The sequence below is a fragment of the Hipposideros armiger genome, unplaced genomic scaffold, assembly GCF_001890085.2.
Source record: "Hipposideros armiger isolate ML-2016 unplaced genomic scaffold, ASM189008v1 scaffold_1596, whole genome shotgun sequence".
NCBI lineage: Eukaryota > Metazoa > Chordata > Mammalia > Chiroptera > Hipposideridae > Hipposideros > Hipposideros armiger.
The window spans coordinates 108,242-117,413 of record NW_017732946.1 but is presented as its reverse complement, the minus strand read 5'-3'; the positions used below and the strand labels follow the sequence as shown (position 1 = coordinate 117,413).

The 9,172-nt window shown below is 36.3% G+C and overlaps 2 pseudogenes; one reads left to right on the top strand and one right to left on the bottom strand.

The window, feature by feature from the left end:
• Positions 1-5,158: 5,158 nt before the first annotated feature.
• On the bottom strand, positions 5,159-5,671 carry LOC109377876 (tumor necrosis factor ligand superfamily member 13B pseudogene; annotated as a pseudogene).
• Positions 5,672-7,349: 1,678 nt separating this feature from the next.
• Positions 7,350-9,172, top strand: part of LOC109377875 (akirin-1-like) — a 14,125-nt pseudogene continuing 12,302 nt past the window's right edge.

The following is a 9,172-nucleotide window of genomic DNA, read 5'->3' as shown; positions in this document are numbered from 1 at the left end:
TCCAAGGGAAAGAAAATTTATTATTATTAATATTATTATTATTCACATGAGATAGTTCAGTTTCATGAAGAGAAATATTTAAGCTCTTACGTCTTTTCATTTCTCATAGGGCCCTTTCAATCCAATTATATTCTCAAACACAGAACCTCTAAAATACTTCTACCCACAGTCCATTTCTCATTCTAAGTTCCCTATGAATCTCTGCCCAACTATCCTCCCATTCATCCCCCAAGCCCAAGTTCTTGTGTCATTTCTTTTAGGAGAATCTCTCTCTATCCCTATCCTCTTCAGCTCTGGGATTATCAGCCACCACTGTGCTTCCATGTCCTATGGCACACTCATGGGACTTCCTTCTGTCCCTCAGATAATCTTATCTTGAGACACTATTGAAGAATTTTAGGGTAGAACTGCCAGAGATATTAGAGCCACGCCTGGCATAGATTCAACACATTATTTCACACTCAACACATTATTTCACATTACTTCACAATCCTGCCCGACATTGTTTCAGGAGCCAGGACCAAATAGAAGAATCATATTTTAGACCACAGGCTTTTACGGACTGGTGGTGCTGAGATAGGCCTCTGTAGCTCACAGCAGTTAACACAGGGAAATTCAAGATCTAAGGAAGGTCACGAGTGGGGGATGGAAGAAAAGAGAAGAGGAAGAAAAAGAAGAAGAAGGCGAAGAAGAAGGAGATGGAGAAGAAGAGGAAGAGGAGGAGGAGAAGAAGGATGAAAAAGAAGAAAGAAAAAGAAGAAAAGGAGGGGAGCAGACAGGGGAGGGAGAAGGAGAATGAGAAGGACAAGCATCTCTTTTTTTTCATTCTTCCATCAGTGATGGCTATTTTTGGTTCTTTTGACAGATATCTATATTTATTTTAAGATAAACTTTTAAAGTTCCATGAAAACCTCATTAGGGTTTTGGCTATAGTTAACTGAGTTTGAAAATTAATTTTTGGGAAAATAGCCATTTTCCTGTTATTGAGTCTTCTCTTCCATGAGTATGGTTTATCTTTCTATCATTTAGGAGTTTTCTTTGCATCGGCCAATACAGTTTCATAATATTCTTTAGTGAAGTTCTTATATATCTTTAGTAAGTTTACTCTAGTTTTTTATCACATTGTTGTTGACGTTAATGGCATGGTTTTACAAAATTTCTTTTTGCATTGTTTCCTGCAGGCATTTAATTTTGTAAATTTATATCCAGAAACAAGAGAATGATTTATGGTATTTAGTTATTTATTCATGTGAAAATTGACTCATATATGGACAGAATCATTAGACTGTTTTCAGGGGATACATGCAAAGACAGATTCATAAAAGTGTGGGATCACTTAAGTCTTGTTTGTTTGTTTTTTTCATTGATAAGCAAATTAGCTTTTAGTCAGTAAAGAAGCAAATCTACACAAACTGTCCTTGAACAAGCTGCTTGGAATCATCAAAATGATTTATGGATTCTCTAAAACCTCTATGAATTTGATTATGAAGTATTTGTGACAGACTGTCTGCCAGTGTCATTCTATTAGCACTACTTCTTAAGCCAGTTTTGCACTTAAATTTTTAAAAATTTGAGTATAGTTGATACAAAATATTACATCGATTATATTAGTTTCAGGTGTACAGTATAGAGACTCAATGTTTCTATACTTTACTGCATGATGACTGCACTAATTCTAGTAACTATATGTGCCAGGGCAAACCTACCACAATTTTACTGACTGTATTCCCCTTCACGGTTTTCTCCCACCCCCACCCCCTCCCTTCTAGTAACCATCCCTGTGGTCTACAAGTCTGTTTTTGTTTTGTTTTAGATTCCACATATAAATGAAACCATTATGCAAAGTGAATTAAGTCAGGCAGAGAAAGACAGTTTTGCACTTTTTGCATCAGGATCTATTCGTAACAAATTTGATGAACTTTTTTTAAATTATAATAATTTGGTTGTAGATATTATTGGATGTTCTAGGTTGGTAATCATACTATCTGCAAATAATAGATGTTTTATTTCTTTTTTAAAGATTTTATTGGGGAATTGGGGGAGGGAAACAGCACTGGGGAATTGGGGGAAGGGGAACAGACAAGTTGCTGTCCTTTTGTTCTTCAGTCTAGTTGTGGAGGACGTTGCTTCACTGGCCCATGTTGGTATCATCATTGCGCTCTTCCCGGGTGAGGCAGATCGGTCGCCGGCCACCGGACGGCTGCTCACAGCAGCTTTTGGAGATGGTTTATTTCTTGTGTTCTAATTTTCAGTGCTGTAATTTTTATCTGGCCTAACTATGACCACTAGAGCTGTAATTCAGTCTGGAACACAACAGTGATACAGGGAATATTTTAATGTCCTTAACTTTAAAGAGGATGTTTATAGAGTTTCAAATGTGATATTTGCTACGTGTTCCTGGGAGATGTTCCTTTCTAGATTAAGCACCTTTCACTGTATTCTCAGTATGTTAATTTTGTCAGGAACCTGAGTTGAGATTTTTTGTTTTTTTAGTTAAACAGTGATTTTATTGCTTAAAATTATGGCTTAAAAATATTGGTCATTTTCCAATTGGGGAGGAGTACTTGTTTGGTTTTATAATACAGAGCGAACCAGTGAATATGGCTCTCAGTCAGAAACTGAAAAATATGGGACACTTCACGAAGTTGTGTGTCGTCCTCGCACAGGGGCCATGCTGTTCTTCTCTGTATGGTTCCAGTTTTAGTATATGTGCTGCTCAGGCAAGCACTGTGTTCACTTTTTATAAAATATTTTTTTGCATGTAGCATTATGTCTTGGCTTCTACTGGATGGATCAGACTTTCCTTATATCCCTATTTATCTCTACTGATTTGAAAGTACAATTTCCATTTCTGACCTTTTAATTCATGCTTACATTTTTATACATAGCTATTTGTTTTCACTACGGTCTAAAATTAGTATTTCCATTGTATTCTTTAATGACACTAGTCCTTAGAAATTTGTAACTGCAATTTACCTCTTCTGTCTATATTTTTATTTTATCTGATCTTGTTTTTAATTTTCCAGAATAAAATTAAGTATTGTAATCTTTTATAGTTAATGCATATGTAAAGTGTTTAAATATGTTAAGTGTTTGACATATTTTGCAATATCTTTGCTCACCATTGCTTCTTGCATACCCTACACATTTCCTCCTTATTTTTATGGGAGGAAGGCTAAACATTTTTATTTGGCGATCCAAGTTAGCAGTGCTACTAAAAAAGTTACTAACCTCCTTCTAGTACTGAAACTCCACCTCTACCTGTCACTTCTTTTTAATTATGATACTGTAAAATATATTTTATTTTAACCCAAAAGCCAAAGTTCTAGAAATCAGTTTTTAAAAAAAGCGAATTTTAGATACAAAAATACAAATCATTCCTTTTGTTTGAAAACTTTATCTTTAAAAATATTTCAATATAACAGGAAAATTAATGCTGATCAGGGTCTACTCTTCCAGCTACTATATAAACTAATGAAGTAAACTGTTCAATAAAGTGAAAACTCTTTAAACTGACGACATTAAAAACACAAGCAAAAAAGGGAAATTGATGTAATAAAAGATAAGAATTATTGCATTCTCAAATATGATTCTTTACAAAATGAAAGTTAGAATGATGCCTTCTGGTATATGGTAATCTTTATAACAGCACATGACACATAACATCCTTCAGGACACCAAGAACTTGAATTAAACCTCAAATTCTGTAAAGCTAATAACGAGTATTTTTTTTAAAGGTTGGGATTTGTGAACTACAATAGCAGAAGTTTAAAATGGAAAGATAGGAAATAAAGCAAAATTATATCACATTATTATAAATGCATTCATTTACTTGTATTGGAGATTTTATTTTTACATAAGAAAAATTATATAGTTATTTTTTCAGTGAATGTTTATATTAATTGAAAAAAAAACTATATGCTTGAATTGGAATTCCCCTACATTAAGTTTTTGAAGTAACTGAAATTAGCTACAAAAAATACACATTAAGTGTAAACACATGAGACACTTATTTCCCTCCTGTGCGAAATGTCTGGAAGTGTCCCATTATAACATTAGAGATAAAAATTGCAAACTTGATTGAACCAAAAAGACTGAAATAGTATCTATATCCTAATTTGGGTCAAATTGTTTATTATGATGTATAATTTAAGCTTTGAATTACTTTTTCATGTAGCAAATGCAAGATATATATTATTTTCTACCATGTTACCTGAGAAAGGAGAGGGGTGTATTTAACATAAAAACAGAGAAGCAATCCTGAGATTTCCCAAAATGTGGTAATGTCCTGCAGATATGGGCACTTGTTTCCTAGTAAATAATGGAATACCATTTTTGAAGAAATGATTACTGTCCCTTTGAATCCTGTGCTTCCTCCAAGACAAGAAGCTGTGACTAAGTTGTTCAACATGGCATTCCAGTGAAAAGTCTTTCTAATTCTATCTTTTCTTAAGTGGGCTCTGTTTCTTGTAATTCACATGACATCCTTTGGCTGTGGTTGTCTGTTAAATTTCCTGTTTGGTCTAGTTTCAGCAAACCAAAACAAATAGCTCACAGAAAAGGCTATGGTTAACTATTTTATTTCCCTTTTGGAATTTTCAGTTACTGTATTTCCCCATGTATAAGATGCACCCTTTTTCGAAAAATTTGGGGTCTAAAAACTGGGTGTGTCTTATACAGTGGTTGTAGATTTTTTTACTTGCATTTTCAGCCTTTTTGCACTTGTTGTCTTTGCGCTCAGTGTTTCGCACTTGTTACCGGTATATTAGGTTCGTTTTGCCACGTTCTGCCCAGAAATGGCTCAGAAAAGTTTTTCGTACAGTGCTGAATTCAAGTTAAAAGTGACCCACTTTGCAAAAGTGGATGGAAATCATGCTGCTGAATGTAAGTTTGGCCCTCTTCCAACTGAGAAAACAATCCGAGACTGGCTATGATTGGGAGTTTTGACAGTGATGAGGAGTTGTATGAATTTTATGATGAATAAAACTTGAGTTCAATAACTTTATGTAATACATTTTTTTCAAATTTCAGGCCCCCAAATTAAGTGTGTCTTATACATAGAAGTGTCTTATACATGGGGAAATACGGTAAGTGCTGCCTGCTTCGAGGTACATAGAAAGGGAGGAAAATAGCCACAAGCAAGGTGTCAGGAGGTCACAAAGTTTCAATTCACCAAAAATAGTGCTGTCTCCATCCCATGATATTTTAGCATCCTTGCATGATATTGCAAGTTGGAGTTCATCTCCTTCTTCCAGCTTTGCAGGGCCAGCTGAATAACAGGAATTATTAGGTAGTGTTTCAGGCGTACTTTGAATACATCAGAACAAAGTCATCAGATTCAATTCATCCCCCAAAGACATGGGCTTTTCTTTCCCCTTTATTAGGTGTCCCATGGCAAAGGTGTTATCCGTGTATGAAATCTGACTATATATAAAGAAGTAACTGGTTTCTTTGACAAATATCTGATTTTCGTTTTCTTCTAGGGATCTTTCTCTTTTAAAGCTGAGAAGCCACGGAAGAAATGTGTAGCCTCCTTTTCGTACAGTAGGCGTGTCACTATCTTCAACCAGTTGCAAGAAACCTAGAGTAACTGTTTTTTCAGGACCCTGAGTGGCACTTATTCCTGCTGCTTTGGCTGGGGTTGCTTTTCTCCTGAAGCTGGTGGTGCAAAGATTATTTACTATCCTTAATGGCTCTTCCAGTGAGAGATGAAAATATTTTCTTTTCCCCATCAGACAGAATAAGGTGTAGGTAACTAGGCTGAACTCTCTCTTATCTCAGTATTTTAAGAAATTATTGTCTTCAGCCTTCTATTTTCCTGAAGGGAAGTCTGCCTACAGCCCAATTTTCATTACTTTGTAGAGAATCTTTCTTTTTGTGTGTGTGTATGCAGATTTTCTCTGTCTTCAACATGTTGCAATGTATTTTCTAGCAACCATACTTCCTGATGTTGAACAAGTTACATGAACTCTCTGTGCCTCAGTTTCTTCATCTGTAAATGAAGACGACAATAGCTTACTTCATAAGTTGTTGCCAGTATTAGTCAAATACATACAGAACTTAGAACAATTCCTGAGTTATAGCAAATGCTTAAAAATGTGAGATAATAATACTATGATTACTATTACCACTAAAATATTTCTAGGTTGTAGTTGTTTTTTATTGTTTCTAGTTTACCTCCAGTATCCTTTTAAAAGATAAAGAATTTTGTTTTTGTTTTTTTTAATATTGAAAAATTCTCAGTAATTATCACTTTACTTAGTGGGTGGTTCTCATACTATCTCCTCTTGCCCCATTGATTCATTAGTGGTGTTTTTCATTTTTATTGAGTTCTTTTTAAGATCCTTTTGCTTTCATACTGTCTTTTTAAATTCATTATTGTTAACATTATTACTTTTATATTTTAATCACTTTAAGCATATTTGTTTACAATCTATTTTAGTTTTACTATTAGTTTCAGGTGTATAAAACAATATAGTAACTATGTTGTGGGAGGCTTGCTTCTTGCAGACACAATGAAGAATCAATGATCAGAAAGCTGATTTGTATGCAAACAGGGTTTATTGGTAATAGGTTCTCAGGGAAGAGAGCTGGCCTAGGGTGGAGGAAGAGAGAGGCACAGGCCTGGTCCCCTGTCTTGAGGACTTGTATAGTTTGCTGGGTGGGGTGAGGGAGTTGCACATTGATTGGTGGGAAAAGGTGGTGCATGCTCTACCATGGGAGGGCGTGACCTCCTAACATTGGTGGTCTGTTTATTCAGATTCTTATCTTGCTCCAGACCACCTCTTGTCATCTGTTGTAAAAAGCTGTGTGGCTGGAGGCAGTTAATCAAAGTTATTTATGAGCTTTTCCTGTAGGCACCATGGACCCCTCCCACCCATCCTCCTTCTGCATTTTCTAACTTCTACCTAACAATTAGACATTTACACACCTCACAAAGTGATAACCCCAACAAGTCTACTATCTATCTGACATCCTAAGTAGCTGTTACAATACAACTGACATATTTACAATCTATTTTAAATTGTTTTATTATTTCCAGTATGTGTGTTTTAACTTTTCGTTGTATATGCTAATCCTCCATTTATGGTGGTTCATTTATGTATGCAGTTTAGATTCTTTTTTTTTTTTTCCTAATTTGCACTCATCTTCAGCTGTGGTTACTTAATTTTGTAGATTTTAATTGTGGCGTTTCTGAAACCCGTGAGTTGTAACTGTCCTTACAGGGTGGTTTTGCATTTTGTGCTTTCCAGAGTCCCAGAGGGGTCAATATATGAGGACATTTTCTATTTTAACATATCAGCTTTGAGTTACACTGACAAGAAGGTAGTTTAAGACCACACATCTGCATGGGGCCCAGGCCTGAAGTTTCAGTTCCTGAAGGGTAACCTCATTACTATCCCTGGTTCCAGAAAGTCAGAAGCATCTTCACTTCTTAGCCATCCCAGGGAGAAGTACTCCCTAATCCCCTGATATGGAAGGAGGGGAAGATTCTTGAAGACACTGGTTTTAATGTAGGGGCTCAAATCTAGCTTTCCCAATTTGTAATGGTCTGAGGACCCACCTCCATTCTTACATTAGCATTATGATCTCGGCTCCAAGTCTCTAGTACTTAACGTCTGGGCCACAAACACTCATGGGCTATGGAACTGATTACTCATATTTGTCACTGTCTATTTGATTTTTTTATTCTGTTTCTAGAATTGGGAGTTATACATTTTTCTTTCTGCTCAATTCTGAAGTTTTCTGCTATTTTGTACAGAATTTCCATTGATAGATTTGGACAGGGTGGTACCCACATCATATCAGTTCACTAAGTTTACTATGTTGCTTCAGATTCCCTTAAATATTATTATTTTAATTAAGACAGAAAAGAGCATCATAATTCAAACCAGTGTGCTCACCACCTAACTTAAGGAAAAGTATTACCGATATACTTAGTTTACCAGGATGTCCCTCCACAATCTCCTGCCCTTTTCTTCCTTACCCCAGAGGACTATTTAGACTCTATTCTGTTACTTTGATTTATTTGTCCATTCCAGTGACAAAAGCACACTGTTTTAATTACTATAGCTTTATAATAAAATATTCTATATGATAGGCAAAATCATCACCTGACTTTCTTTTCAACATTGCCTTGGTAAGTCTAAGCCACAATTTTTCATCCTTGATAATACTGACATTTTGGCCCAGACCATTCTTTGTGGGGGGCAGTGTGTGTGTGTGTGTGTGTGAGTAATGCTGTCTCATGTACTGTATGATATGTAACAGCATCCCTGGCTTCTACCCACTAGAAGTCAGTAGGAATCCCCTTCTCTGGTTCCATCAGTTGTTACAATAAAAAATGTCTCTGGACGTTGCCAAATATTGGAGAGGAGGCAAAACTGCCTTGGTTGAGAACTACTGTTCTAGGCTCTTTATCCTCCCATAGATGTTTTAACAATACGATAGTTTGTTCAGTATCACAAAATCTTGTTAGAATTTTGATTGCAATTGAATTGATTGCATGAATCAAATTGAAGAAAACTGAGTCTTCTTTTTAATAATATGGTATGTATCTCCATTTATTATATTTACTCTCTTTCAACTAATTTTATAGTTTTAGCCATAATGGCATGAATAACTTTTTGTAGATTTATTTCCAGCTTACAGTTTTTTGGTTTGTTTTTCTTTTGTTTTTTTGTTTTTTGTTTTTTTATTGGGGAATTGGCAGAGGGGGTCAGTGTTGGGGATTTGGGGAAGGGGACCAGCCAAGTTGCTGTTTTTCAGTCTTCATTGTGGAGGCCGCCAGTCACCACCTGGCTTCCCGTCAACAGTTTGTGGCCTCTAAGTTCAAGGTGCTATGTTCAATCTTAGTTGCGGGTGGGCGTAATCACTATCCCATGCGGAAGTCGAACCAGGAGCCTTGTTGTTAAGAGCGCATACCATGTCTCCACTGAGTCATCCTGGCGGCAGCTCAGCTCAAGGTGCCGAGTTCAGTCTTAGTTGTGGGTGGGCGTAGCCCATCATCAAACAGGCAATCTTGTTGTTTAACCAGCTGAGTCTTCCTGCCACCTGTTGGCAGCTCAGTGACAGCTCAGCTAGGGCACAGTGTCACTGGTTCATGTGAGAATCGAACCGGCGGCCCTGTCGCTCAGAGCTTGCACTCTTAAGCCAATTCTTAACCAACTGA